General features: G+C 46.2%; 2 long non-coding RNA genes across 4 annotated transcripts in view; one reads left to right on the forward strand and one right to left on the reverse strand.

Moving 5' to 3' along the window:
* Window positions 1–4: 4 nt before the first annotated feature.
* Window positions 5–4,167, reverse strand: LOC102007697. Its single transcript, XR_001235136.1, has 3 exons — window positions 4,041–4,167; window positions 1,917–2,101; window positions 5–622 (listed from the first exon to the last, which is right to left on the reverse strand). It is a non-coding gene; the product is annotated as an uncharacterized LOC102007697 (long non-coding RNA).
* Window positions 4,168–4,230: 63 nt separating this feature from the next.
* Window positions 4,231–11,126, forward strand: part of LOC102006956 — a 16,333-nt gene continuing 9,437 nt past the window's right edge. Inside the window, exons 1-3 of one of the 3 annotated variants that reach the window (XR_001235135.1) lie at window positions 4,231–4,407; window positions 5,384–5,724; window positions 6,232–6,395. This is a non-coding gene — a long non-coding RNA (uncharacterized LOC102006956). The remainder of the gene's footprint in view (window positions 4,408–5,383; window positions 5,725–6,231; window positions 6,396–11,126) is intronic. The other 2 variants (XR_261909.2, XR_261908.2) reach the window with 2 other exon arrangements.

An 11,126-nucleotide genomic window follows, 5' to 3' on the forward strand; every position in this document is an offset into this window, starting at 1 on the left:
GTTGTGATTATAAAAGCGGCAGCCATGAAACACTTCCTATAATTTCTAGATTCTTTCATTGCACCCTTAAACTTGCAGCAGCATCATTTGTAGCCATTATTGGTTTTGCAGGTGATGCTATGAGGCCCATTGCTCTGTTCAGTGGTCCCAGCTGGTAGGGAACAGAGCCAGGATCTTATGTGACCCTGAGCCCTTAACCTGTTCCACTGGCTGGAGTCTATTTTCCCCTGAGGCCTGCTCCCACCCCCAGGTTGTGAGCTCTGCACATTTGCACCCCCTCTTCCAGGTTGCTTTGCCCTCTATGCATCTGTCCTCCCTGGTACTGTGCCCTGCCCTCTGAGGTCCACATGTTTAAGGGAATCCTAAGGATCTTTTGAGACCTAGTGTCCTTCTGGAACATCTATATGCCTTGCTGGTCTTCGGTCTTCTTCAGGTGCCCAAGGCTTGACGTCCAGCTCCAGCCTGGTCGTTTTCACCGCTGATTAGAGAGAGGGCGAATTATTAACCACCAGCTAAGAACGCCACAGGGGGCATAACCTCAGTGGAGGTGAAGTCTTTCTATCTGTTGGCCTGAAAAGACATCCCAGGATGCTAGTCCATAAAAAAAACACAGGTTATAAAGCTGTGGATAGAAAGTAAACATTTGATTAGTGAAATGTATTCTCTGTTTCTAAGCATAGAAAAAGGATATTTGCCAAAATGTTAACAGATGATTTTTGTTGGCTTATCTGTGTTTTCTATTTTTTCAATGAACACATAGATTATTCACATGATTTTTAAAAGCAATAAAAATAAGCCAATCCAGACTGGTTCTACTTTTTCCTATCCTCGTCTCCACCCCAACAGCTCTTCAGACCATAAAATTAATAATAATCACACTATAACACTTGGGAACTTTCCCTTCTGCTCTCTCTAGTCATCTCACAGTTCAGGTGTGGGGAGGGGACCCTGCCTGTCCCAGGAAGCCCCCTCCTAAAGAATGGAATAGTGAAGGCTGTGGCCTCACTGCTACCCAGAGGCCTCTGCCCTCACCCCAAGCCTTTGGTACCCAGGAGGAAGTGCTCGAGCTTTCTACTGCCTTGTTTGCTTTTGCAGGCACTGCTGGCGTCCAAGGGCAGGAGCATCTCCAAGCTGGCAGGCCCTGCTGCTGCGGATTTGGAGTCTGGGACTATAACACGGAGTGGGGTCCTGTCTTTTCTGTGAACGTGTCTGCCCAGACATGCTCTTGCCCCGTTACATCGTCCTATGGTACAAGCAAAGCCACTGAGGCATAGAAGGTGTGGATTTTCTGGAGGCCCTTGAACGCACTCATGTAGAGAGAATGCCAACATTCATTGGCAGGGTCTTCTGTTCCCTTGTGTATACTTCCCAGGCTCCCAGGAAGACAGCTCCCCAGGAGCACAAGGGCCCTCTGCTCCGGAGCAGGATCCAGGCCCAGTCATCCCTGGAGGGGCCAGCTCTCCTAGCCCTTGCTTGTCTAATGATGAGGGACCCCAATTTCATCATACCTGCTCTTAAAAAGCAATCACCGGAAGGGCAACCAGGAAGCTGAGAGCCATTCTGCCATAAAGCTGAGTTAGGATTCAAGGGAAAGGAACAGGGGACTTTGTGTCATCCAGTCCCCAGCTTTGAATCAAATCCCGGGCAAAGTCCATCCCTACTGCCTAGAAACAAGATCTTCTGTCCTCACCAAGCTTCTCCCATGCGGACAGATGTGGAGTCAGTGCATTTAATTAGGAGGCAGAAGATCTGGATTCTCTTCCTCCTCTCTGCCCAATGCCCCAGATCTCCTTGGCCAAATCCCTCCTTCCCGGCCCACCCCTTCTTCTCACACAGTGTGATGGTGTAAAGATGGGTTCCACCAGACCTCTAACAGCACGTTTGCCCTAAATGAGAATTGTTGATAAATCCCCTACCTTGAGCATCCTTGGCTTGGCTGCATAGTCAAAGTATGATCGATAGCGGCATCCTGTGGACATAAAGGGTAACTGCATCAACTTGGACAGAAGCCACAAGATGACATCCAGCTTCCTCATTATGTGGAAAGGAGCTGATTGCAATTAATCACACTCATCATCTTACACAGGGGGCTGTCTCCGAGCTGGAAAAGAAAGCCTTCAATTGAGAAGGCAACCCTTCCAGCCATATTCCCCTGCCATCAACCTCTAGCTATACAACTGTTTTGTTTAAATTTGTCCCTTTTCAAATATTGGCCTAATACAGCAGTCTAGTGCAGTGATGGTGAACCTTTTAGAGACCAAGTGTCCAAACTGCAACCCAAACCCCACTTATTTATCACAAAGTGCAAACACTGCAATTAAACCTGAAGACTGAGGGTTTAGTTAAAAAAAAAAAAAAAAACTGATATCTGATGCTTGGTTGCTCAGGCAACTTGGCTTGCATGCTTAAAGAAGGGGAGGGTTCTGTGCACCTGCTGCAGCACGTACGCAGTAGGTTTGTCACCACTTCTCTAGTTCAATGGAGGGAGGTAATGTTAATAATGTTAACAACAGAAAAGTTGAACGGGTTTGTTAAGTCTTGCTGGGAATGTCACATGCATTATCTCATTTAATCTTCCCCCAAACTGAAGAGGGTTGGGGCTCCTACCCCCAATTTTCAAAAGAGGAATCTGAGACATTGTCCATAAGGGAACCTAGGTTTCAAACCTTGGCACTCAGGCATCAGACCCCATTTTCCTCAAGCACTCCTTCACGCTATCTCACTGCTTTCAGTATCTACCCACTGTACCCCAAACCCACCGTGATCCTGACAAGATGGAGAAAACCCCCCTTCCTAGGCACTGACTTGAATTCCACAGAGCGTCTGAGTCACCCTCTTTGGCAGCGAGGGATGGGTTCCTGGGAGGGGCTTTAGAGTAAGCCAGCACTAGTTCTGTCTCTTGCCATCACTAGCTGTGTGACCTGAGGATCATTCCTGAACTTCACTTTCCTGGGCTGCCAAGAATGGATCATGATCTCTTGTCCTGAGGTGGTGTTGTAAAGATCACTGATATCACTTGCTGCTGAGTAGAAGCTCAAGAAATCATGGCTGTGCTTATCTGCAAGCTATATAATTTGACCTTGGGAAAGACCAACCTGGTAGATTTCAGTAGACAGTGTATTCTGATCCAACCTCTCTCTCTTTTTTTTTTTTTTTGGTGCCAGGAATCAAACTCAGGACCTTGCACTTGCCAGGCAGGCACTTGTGCTGCTGAGCTATACCCCTGGCCCCTGATCCAATCTCTTCAGAAAGCACCACTACTAAGAAAGTTGAGGATCTGGACAACAGTGAGGACCAGTCTTCTCACCTGAGGCTTATAAGTTTCAGAGGAAACCACGGATGAGTCGTGCTTCAAAGAATCTCAAAATCAAGATGGCAAAGCAAAAACAAGATCGCAGTATTTTGAGTTTTCCAAAAACACTATTACCCAAACAACAGTGTCCCAGCAGACTTCAAGACCATGTGGCCAACAATCTGCAGAGACCCAGACAGCACAAGCCCACTTTTGTGTATTTCAGGAAGCACAAGTTCAAGACCAGAGCTGGGGTGTCTGTATCCTAGTTCCAACTCTACCTCTTCTTGTTCTCGCACAGCTGTGAAGTTAGTGCTCTTCTTGGAGGTCACACAGCTGTAAGTTTCTCTTCTCATTGCCTCAGTGCCTGTCTTTTCCCATTGCTGCAAAAACAAGTGCAGCCCTTCTTGGTAATATCTATCTACTGGCAGAGATACGGCCAGCAGCCATGAACAGACTATGAATGCATCTATACTCCCAACCCATAGGGAATATCTGGCATGTGGAAGGTGGCCATTGGTGAATGAATAAGGTGGACATTTCACTACAGTGGCTGGAAGCCCATTGCTGGAAATGTCCCCATAGAGAATGCTGCTGGGTCCCTAAGCATTCTAGATGGTGTATAAGGGTTGTAGAGAACTCTTCCCATTGCAGGTCATATTAAGGCCTCAGTATGATAGACACCAGTATTACTTGAGGCATAATTAATATGGGCATATAGCAGATTAGTTATGTCTTAACAGCTTACCTCCAGACTGGGCAGCTTAAGGCAATAATTAACATTTATTGCCTTAGAGTTGCTGTTGGTCAGGACCTGGGTATTCTGGCTCAGGTTTCTGGCATCACACATAGTACTCACAGAGGAAACAGCAGAGGACTAGGTTCACAGCATTAAGTTCCGCATGATGACCTCATGCATTTATGATGTCAGCTGGAGTTGCAGTCACTGGAGGGCTTGGCTGGGGCTGGAGGAGCTGCTTCCATGGTCCTGGCTCATGTGGCTTGGGAGCTGGTGGTGGCTGCCGGCAGGAGGTCCCAGTCCCTTCCTATGGGGACCTCTCCATAGGTCTGCTTGAGTGGCCTCATGACATGGCAGCTGGCATCTCCCACAATGGGTGAGTCAAAAGAGAGCAAGGAGGAAGCCACAATGTCTCTTATGATAGTATTAGATTCGTAGGGCTACAGGACCAAAGTACCACAACAAGGTGACCTAAAACAGCAGAAATTTATTCTCAGTTCTGAAGGCAGTTTGAAATCAAGTTGTTTGCAGGGCCATACTCCCTCAGGAAGCTCTAGAAGTGAATCCTTCCTTGCCTCTCTTAGCTTCTGGTGACCCCCAGTGTTCCTTGGCTTGTGGCTGCACAACTCCTATCTCTGCCTCCCTTCGCATGCAAGCTATGTTTATTTGCTCTATATCACTCTGTCCTTATAAGGACTCTCGTCATTGGCTGTAGGACCCACTCTCATCAAGTATTACCCTGAGTATATCTGCAAAGACTATTTCTAAATAAGGTCACATTCCAAGGGCTTTTTAATATGTCTTTTGGAGGACACAATTTGTGACCCACCAGGATGACCTAGCCTGAGAAGTTGCATGTCTTTTCTGCAATAGAAATAGCTACGGGGGCACATGGCTGTGAATCCCAGCAGGGGGTGATACTTGGGGTCACTGTGCAGGCAGGCTATCACAACAGAGACATCAAACTGAGTGTGAGACAGGCACCACACACAGTACTCACAGAGGAAACAATGGAGGACTAGGTGCACAGCATTAGGGTCCTCAGCATGTCAAGAGTATAAAAAGGATCCAAGGGTGGAGAATGGGGAGGGTTTGAAATTAGAAAGCTTAAAAGAGGGCAAATCTATGCTGGGAGCACCAACCCTAATGGTGTTGGGGTTCTACCACCTTCACCCAGTGATGACGGCTTCCTTGGAGCTGTTAAGAGCTATGGCGCCATGGCCCTGGGCCTAGAAAAGGGGCTGCCTTAGGAGTGGGGCAGGGACCACGTGAATATATCCCATGAACTGCTGTGGATTGGAGGTGGAGCGTGGGGAAAGAGAGCCAGTGGGGGGTTCTTTAATGTTCTATAGGCCCTCCTAGAAGGTCAAAGGGATCTCAGCTGCAAGAAGCTGGAGGAGGATGCCTGGATTTGCAGGGTTGAAGATGGAGTCACAAACTGTTAACCTGGAATGGAAGTGTAAATCAAGGAACTTCTGCCAGGAACCACAGAGACGGGAACCTTTGAAGAGCCCAGAGAAACTTCTAGGGAAGAGATTTCACCACCTGCCAGGCCGAAGAGCTGCCAGCCATGTGGCCCAATAGGAACTGTGTGATTTCCCACTTCCCTTACTTCCTCTCCTCTCCTCTCCTCTCATTCCCCCCACCACTTGGACCCTGAAACTAACCAGCGAGCTGGGAGGGGGTTCTTCAGGTGAGAACATAGACAAAAGCCTCCTGTACCCTAGCCCCTGGAGACCAGCAGCCCCCCACTACAGCCCATAACTAGGGCAGGGGGAAGATTTATCTTTGAAGAAAGATGAAAGTGTCATCTAATATCTTTGACTGGATGCTTTAAATCCCTAAATTGACAGTGAATTTTGTAACACCAAATGAGCCTACCTAAGCATGACCAGAAGAGACGTGAGGATGGCAGAGCTGTCATCCAGGGAAAGAGGAAATGCTCCCCTCCCTGAATAGCTCATAGGGACAATGGGAGATGAAACAGTGGAATTGAATTTGGATCACATCCCACACTTGCTCTGTGGATTGGTTTCCCCCAACTCAGCCTTTGTGTAGGGGAGTCAGGACGTGTATTTCCTGCCCAGCACCCCCACGAAAGGCTTTGCCTCAGGAGGGTCCTAATTCTTTCTTAGCTTTTGTCTAAAATTGAGGAATGTTTACTATTTTTTTCCTTCCTATCTGTCTGAAAATAACACAGAGAACAACAGCAAAAGGACTCCTTGTCCCAGCACAAACACCCACGCCCTCCGAACTCCTTACCCTGCCTTGGCCTGACTTCACCCTGACGGGGAGCTGGGCCTGAGGCCGGAGGAGGGAGCTCTGCCTGGCAACAACAGCTGGTTTGGAAAAGCTTTGCACAAGGTCAGCTTTGTGGGGTGGGAGGACTGGAGAGAGCATTAGGGAACAGCTCTAAACAAACAAACATTCCCCAGGCTTGATAGAGTTGTGATCCAATCAGTCTTTTCAGTGTCTTATTAGTAACTGAAAAAAATGGCCGTCTCTGAGTCTCCCCTCTCTCACTGTCTTTGCACAAGGAGTGCTACTGCCCCTGTCAGGAAGGCTTGTCAAGGACATCCCTCGGAGAAGAGGCACCAGGGCTGGGGCTGTGAGGGTCAGGTCTCCAGAGCACTGCAGATCAGACACCCACCCACCAGGCAGGATCCAGCTCCCAGCAAGAACCCAGCTGGGCAGAGGCAAGGCCAGAATGCAAATGTAGAACAGAGCCTGAAAAGCCGGAACTGCAGAGGATGCCAGGCTTCTCAGAGACAGGGCTTCTGGCAAAGCCTGCCCTCCTCAGCTCAGAGGCTCCAGGGAGCAGAAATCCTGATTCTCTGTATTATTTCAGTGCAAAGCATTTATCATGCTGATGATGTTAGTGGCATCTGAGGACCTAAACCGATCTCATCCTTCACAACCTGGAGGAGAGAGGGCTCAGAACACTCTTTAAACCTCTCTCTCTCTCTAAGGGTTTCAGGTGCTGGGATGTGGCTCAGCGGTAGAGCACTTGCCTAGCATGTCTGAGGCCTTGGATTCAATCCTCAGCTCTGCCAGAAAAAAAAAAAGACAAAAAAATCTTGTCCCAGACTGCTGTTGTGCTCTCCCTCTCCTTCTCTTAGCCTGGCACCCAAGAGCGGCTACAACCCCCCACCAAGCAGTACTCTCCCCTCACTTTCCCCAAACAGTTCAATCATTGCTTAATTGTGAGCAAGTTGATGTCACTTGGCCTGGTGACAGGTGACAAGCCTTGGAAAGTCTCCAGGCGTGGCCTCACCAGGGAGCCTCAGTCTCTGGGAACAGATAGGTCTGGGGAGTAACTGCAGAGCCAGGCTCTAAGTGGGGTTAGCAGGGTGCTATTGTCTGAATGTTGATGTCCCCATAGAATTCATATGTGGAAACCAAGACCTCACAGCAATAGCATCAAGAAATGGGGACCTAGGGAGGTGGTTAGGTTACGAAGGCTCCAACTTCAGGAGCAGAGCCCCAGTACAAGATGCCAGAGGGAGCTTGTTGGCCCCTTCTCCTGGATGAGGTCACTGTCTATGAGGAATAAGTTCTCATCAGACAGCGAAGCAGCAGCTGCTGTGATCCTGGACTTCCCAGCCTCCAGAAATGTAATACATTTTTGTTGTTTATAAATTACCCAGTCAGTCAAAAGCATTTTGTTACAATAGCCTGAGGGGATAAGACACAGGGCATTAATGACATTTTGAGTTGGATTTTTTTTTTCCCGGTACTGAGAATTAAATCCAGGGCCTTTGCACTAAGCTACATCCCTATCTTTTTCTATTTTGAGACAGGGTCTCACTAACTGGTAAAGTTGTCCAGGCTGCGCTTGAACTCGTGATCCTCCTACCTCAACCACCCAAAGCGCCTGGATTACAGGCCTGTGCCACCATGCCTGGCTTGGGTTAGACAATTCTTTGTTGGGAGGGGTTGCCCCCTGGAGGTCAAAATCATCTGTGGTTGAAAACTATGGCAAGTAGAAGTCTCCATTCAGTGATCAGATAGCTAAGTACATCTCAGGTAGTCCTGGGTCACACATTCCCAAGGAAAGTTGTACTTTATGCCCCCACAAAAAGTCAAGCTAAATGTAAGCACCAAGTGACAAAATCCACCTTTATATGATTTGAAAGAGGGATGCTAAATGTTATCTCATGTAGTCCAGAAGACCAGAGGCACAATGCTGGGTGCTGGTTCAGGCTGAGCTTGATCTGTGATACTGATCACATAGTATTACCAGGATTTATTTTTATCATCATCTTCTGTTCTGCCTTTCTCCATTGTCTTCTTGTAGAGGCAAAATGGCTGCCAGTGGCCCGTCTAACTCTGTCCAGGCTTGAGACTTGGGAAGAAAAACACATGGTCAGTGTTTAGTCAGTTTTCTTCCACTGTGATAAAACACCTGAGAAAATCAATTTAAAGGGGGAAATTTTTATTTTGTCATGGTTTCAGAGGTTTCCCACTATGGTCAGCTGCCTCTGTTGTTTTTAGGCCTGTGGTGAGGCCTGGTGGAAAGGCATGGTGGAGAAAAGCTTCTCACTTCTCTAAAATAAAAGAACTATGATCAGCTCCTTTCAACTAGGCCCCACCTCCTATGTTTCCATCGCCTCATAATGCCGTCAAATTATAAATTCACCAATGTATTTATATACTAAGAAAGTTATAGCTGTCATGATCCAATCACTTTCCAACATGGCGGGCAACCAAACCCCTAGCACATGGCCTTTGGAGGACATTTTAGGTCTAAATCATAGGTTTTAGCTCTAAAAGATTTAGCTTTGACCATGCCAGTGAAAATGCTCAGCCGGATGACGGAAGGCAGTGCCACGAACATGGTCCCTGAATGGCTGTATCAAACAGAAACTCCAACCAATCTTGAATGAGTTCCTCAAGTGACAAATAAAGACATTTCTGTCTTTTCTAGGCCACTAAGTTATTATATCCCACCCATTCTAAGATCCAATTTTTTTTCAAATTTTAATATCTCTGAAACCCATGGTACCATTGGCCAGCCAATGGTTATGAGAGGTTACCTGTAGCGTAAGTCAGGTTCTGGGGAAAAAAAATTTTTGTGGGACCTCTGTCAACACAAACAAATTAATTTAAAGCCATGCATGGTGGTACACACCTGTAATCCCAGCATTAGGGAGGCTGAGGCAGGAGGATTGCTATGAGTTCAAGGCCAGACTGGGCTACATAGTAAGTTCAAATCCAGCCTGAAATATATAGCAAGACCCTGTTTCCCCCCAAAAAAATTAATTTAAAATTAACACATTGTGGGCTGGGATATAGCTCAGTGGCATAAGCACCCGCTTGGCAAGCGCAAGGTCATGAGTTCAATCCCCGGTACCGCAAAAAAAAAAAAAAAAAAAAAAAAGAAAAAAAAAAAAAAACTTTGAAGATATCAATACAACAAGCATTGTTAATTTCCTACCACTTTGTTTGTAACTCTGTATTGTCTGTACTGTTCTTTTGCTATTTTGTAAAATGTTGTCTGTCTGTTAATGCTTTCCTCTTATTTTTAAAATAAAAAAAAATTAACACATTGTAAAATCCATAGACCCTTGTAAGGCATGGTGATTTATCAATGAAGATTTAGAATAATGAGCAGAAAAGAGCTGCTCATGTATTTATTTGCTTATTGTGCAAAGAGTGCACATCAAGATTCTTCCTAATGGCCAGGCACCACTTCTTCCCGCTACGTTCCTGAAACCATCTCTTGATCATTTCATATTTCCCACAGTGAGAAAACAATAGCAGCACATGCTGGCTAAATACCATGCACATAATGTTAGTCTTTTAAGAGCACCCTGCCAAACTCTATTTCAGCCTTTATGTGCTTTTGTTACATACTGTTGTTTGATGTTGACTGAGGCTTTGTCTGCATTCTACAACTTGTATTTTGTGTGGAAGTGATGTTTTGTGTTCTTTTAATAGAGATCCAATGTGTTTCCAGTCCCAGATGGCTTCTTTGGCCAAAGCTAATGTTGAAAGAGGGATTTTAAACAAGTAACAATGCTAACAACACACTTTAGTTTTGAATTTAAAGCTAGTTTCTACAGTTTCTTTTACCATTTGAAGAAGGTGTAGAGTGAGCTTTTAACTTGATTTCCAGACCAATCCCATTGCACGGGCAGGTCCCATGACTTTCCAGGTCACAGTCCTACATTGCTGAAGAGTCTTATTTTCCAGTCACTAGAGAACCAGCCCTCTACTTCATCTGCCATGTGTCTGAGATGCTCAGTGGAGAGTCCTTGCCAGTTGTACCCTTAATCTTGGCCAAGGCCTGGGCACCCCCAGGGCCCAAATCAGCTAGAGAGCAGCTGCCAACGGCTGATAGAAGTTGGTGTGGGTGTCAGATGTCAAAGAGGAAGAGGATGAGAGGAGCCTGGGAGGGGAGAGATGTACTAGAACAGCACAAGAGCCTGTATGGCCAACCTCAGGGAAATTGGAGGTTAAAGCTTCCTCTCCTCGCTGGGCCAAGACATTCTCCTTGGAGGCTGCCATAAAACCACAAACAAATGGGAACCAGCAAGGAGTTATAAATAGGTGAGCAGTAGGTGGCTAGATGTGCAGGGACAAATAGTATTCATATATAGCAAAAGGGACAAGGGTTTTATTTTATTTTATTTAATGAGAAAAGACAACACAATAACAACAAAGGACAAGGTTTTGAGTGGGAAGTGGCAGATAATGGGACCAGATCCTGCATCAACTACATCTTTTTATCAAAAACCAAGCTAAGCCCAATCCTTAGGGAGAAAAAAGTGCCAATCCATCACAACTATAACTCTAATCATCCAATACAGAGAGCTTCACAGCTGCTCAGGAATCTGACCAGAGGTTTGGGAGGCAGGTCAGGATGCCCAGACTTAGAATTACCCTGCCTTCTCAAGTCGAGTTGTATCTTTGGCGGGGACCAGTTATACCACAAAACAGTTTTGTTTTTTTTTTAATTTTAAAGAGTAAAAGAAGGATAACATAGTAATAGGGGGGCTTACCGAATTACAGACAAAGTGGTAGGGAATTGTCAATGGTTGTTGTTTTACATATTGTTATCTACAAGATAGTTTCTCAGGAAAACACATAGAC

The sequence above is a fragment of the Chinchilla lanigera genome, unplaced genomic scaffold, assembly GCF_000276665.1.
Source record: "Chinchilla lanigera isolate Chin_1 unplaced genomic scaffold, ChiLan1.0 scaffold00037, whole genome shotgun sequence".
Taxonomy (NCBI): Eukaryota; Metazoa; Chordata; class Mammalia; order Rodentia; family Chinchillidae; genus Chinchilla; species Chinchilla lanigera.